At 38.4% G+C, this 3,149-nt stretch overlaps 1 non-coding gene across 1 annotated transcript; it reads left to right on the top strand.

Annotated features, from left to right (window-relative positions):
• The first annotated feature begins 625 nt into the window (after positions 1 to 625).
• On the top strand, positions 626 to 732 carry LOC117278111 (small nucleolar RNA R71). The gene has a single exon (XR_004508430.1). It is a non-coding gene; the product is annotated as a small nucleolar RNA R71 (small nucleolar RNA).
• Positions 733 to 3,149: the final 2,417 nt, after the last annotated feature.

The following is a 3,149-nucleotide window of genomic DNA, read 5'->3' on the forward strand; positions in this document are numbered from 1 at the left end:
AGATGTGCCCAACTCTTTAATAGTTGCTCCATGGGCATCCAACCTCTCATCTGTCTTGATAATAAAGGCCTTCATTAGATCATCTAGACCAGAATGAATGGGCTGTTGGGGCTGAAATTGCTGCCTCTGCTGATTTTGGTATACTGGAGCTCCTTGTCCCTAGGGTCTAGAGTTATTTTGTTGCCAAGCATTCTCAGTACCTCCATGTGAACTCCATGAAAAATCGGGGTGCTTCTGACCCATTGCATTGAAATTGTAGTTTCCCACAATATTTACTTCCTCAATTGAGGCTTGACACTCATGAGTAGGGTGTCCTCTTCCACATATATCACAAGTTGCATGAGGCTCATTTTGTATCGAGGCTAAGGTCAGCTTTCGTATCTCTTTAGCCATAGCATCCAGTTGTACCTGCACTGATGTATTAGCATCAACTTGGTGAACACCACTTGATCTTTTTCTTTTAGCACTCTCAGAGGGCCACTAATTTGCATCTTCAGATAACTCATCAAAAATTGTAACTATCTCCTCCAAAATATTCTTCATCAACGGGCCTCCATTGCTCAATGTTCTACGCGAGTCTGGTGTCAATCCATCCCAAAAGTCCTGGAGTTGCTACTAGAGTTCAATTCCGCTATGTTGACACTTTCGAACAATCTCCTTAAACCACTCCCACGCTTCAAAAATAGTTTCAGTATCTTTCTGGTAGAAGTTATGAATTTCTTATCTAACCTTGCCCATCTTCGCTGAGGATAAATATTTATCAAGGAATGTTTTGGTCATATCCTCCCATGTTTAAGAGAAAAGGGGAATGCCCTTAAATACACTGCATCTTATGACACCATTTTATTAAAAGGTGTTCATAATCTCCTCGAAGTCCATTAGATGTGGGTTTGGATCTTCGTTTGGCTTTCCTCTGAAGACACAACAATTCGGAAGGGTTTGAAACAACTCTTGCTTCAACTCAAAATTGTTTGTTGCAATTGGAGGTGGTCTAACACTTGATAAACCTTGATTGTAGACCGGTCTAGCATAATCGTCAAGTGGTCTCCCAGTCCCGGGAGCTATATTTTCGAACTGATCTGCAGCCAAGGGTTGATTTTGAGCAATTCTCCGATCCCTCTCTTCTTCGTAGATAATCTGTGCATCTCTAATAGCTACTTCTTCAGCAACCCGTGCAGCTTGTTCTCTTCGTTGGGCTGCTTCTCTCGCAGCCAAATCTACATTATCCTTACCGTTTCCAACCATACATTCTTTGGTTGAGGATTGCCCAACCTTTTGTAATGTCTCGGTGAGATTTCTTTCCTTCCTCAGCTATCGCAGTTGTTTTTCAATTTCTGGCTCGGATGGTAGCACTTCCTTCGCAGAAGTTCGAGTCATGCACCAATCTTAACCTGTAACTTGGGCATAATCAAAGAACACTAATCGTAAAAAAGAGAAAAATAAAACTAAATAAAAAAGAAAACAAATTCCTGAATTAGGACTACAAACTATTTCAAACATTGTTGATTTCCAATCCTCGGCAACGGCGCCAAAATTTGACGAGTTCGAAATACACACCTAAATTATGCTTTCTAATCAAATATAGTATAGTATAATATCGTATCCACAAGGATTGGATTTAAACAGTGTTCTTGTAGTTTATAGCTTGGTTGCTATCCAAGAAGATCAACAATTAATATTATAAGATGTCTAACTAAAATTAACTAAGAAGCTAAAGCTATTCACTAATGACAATCGAGATAAAGGTAAGCAAGTAAGTTATCAGTGAGAGAAAGTAAGGATTGATAGAATAGGTGCAAGATAATTCTTCGGGATCTAACTCTAAATAATTCACTTCTAATGTTCAAGTGAGTCTCTCGAATTCACTCAATTATTAGTTCAAACGTTCAGCAAAACTCCTCTCTCGATTAAGTCTTAACCTCACAAGAAGAACCAATTTAAGCCCGTGAAGATATGCAAGAATGCGTAGTGGATTGGTCTTTAGGAGAACCTCTATCGATTATCCTCCTACTAGGTTTAATCAGTAATTCAACTAGCCTCTTTTTATTACTAAGAAGAATTAATGAACTCAACCAACAATGTAATACAAAGATATCACAAGTTATGCCTCTCTCGATTACATGAACAAGTGAATATAGATGTAATAATTATATAATCTAAAAATGCTTCAATACATAAAAACTAGAGTTATAATCCACAAAAAATCATCAATACAGCAGATCCATCAAACTCTTAAGAGAACTACTCCATAGATATGGAGCAATTCATCACAAATATAGTTAAAGTAATGGAAAATATAAATTTGATCCAAACTCGGGTCTTGAGTGAGGAAGGAATGGTGAAATACTTGTGCTCGTGTTCTTCTAACTACTCCTTAGCCTCCTTAGGTCGAATATGAGTCAAAAGTTCAGCAAATAACGTTTTCTCATGTATTTATACCAAGTAGGGTCGGGCCTAGATGAAACTACCTTCTCCTAGCCGAAATAGGATTTTCACTCTATATACGCGCTATGAGGGACATTGGTGGAGAAATCCAGAGAGCTAGTTCTGACAGGCATCAGAGAATTACACAAGTGTGGCATCCCACGCGCCGCCCCACGCACCGCGGCAGTGGAGATTTCTCAGAGTACGGACCAAACTTTGATTTTTGACATCCAGACTTGGTCCTTGACCCCCGAACACGATCCCGGCTTAATCCCTTAGGCTTTTACTTAGACTTCAAAGCTCAAAATTACTCGAGTTCATTCCACAACATCTACATAGCTCAGAACCACTTCTACAAGGCATAAAACACACAATAAGTGCAAAACACTATAACTTAAAGCTCAAACACGAATAAAGTGCAGTGAATTAGAGTGCAATAAGTGACCAAAATATGAGAGTATAGCCTCTCATCAAGCTCATGCTTGACCTTGTTCATATCCTCCTTTAAGAATCTTACCAGTCCATCCCTCTTATACAACTAATCTTTCATTTTTCCTATATTTTCTTCTAAAGTGAGTTGTGTATGATCAACTGTATTTTTGTCTGTTCCTAATTTCAATTTTAAATTTTTAGATCTAAGTTCTAGGATAGTTAAATCAAGTACATGAACTTGGTTCTTCAATATAGTATTTTCACTTTTAGTTTCACAAGCCCTAAGTTCCAGG

The sequence above is a fragment of the Nicotiana tomentosiformis genome, chromosome 6, assembly GCF_000390325.3.
Source record: "Nicotiana tomentosiformis chromosome 6, ASM39032v3, whole genome shotgun sequence".
Classification (NCBI taxonomy): domain Eukaryota; kingdom Viridiplantae; phylum Streptophyta; class Magnoliopsida; order Solanales; family Solanaceae; genus Nicotiana; species Nicotiana tomentosiformis.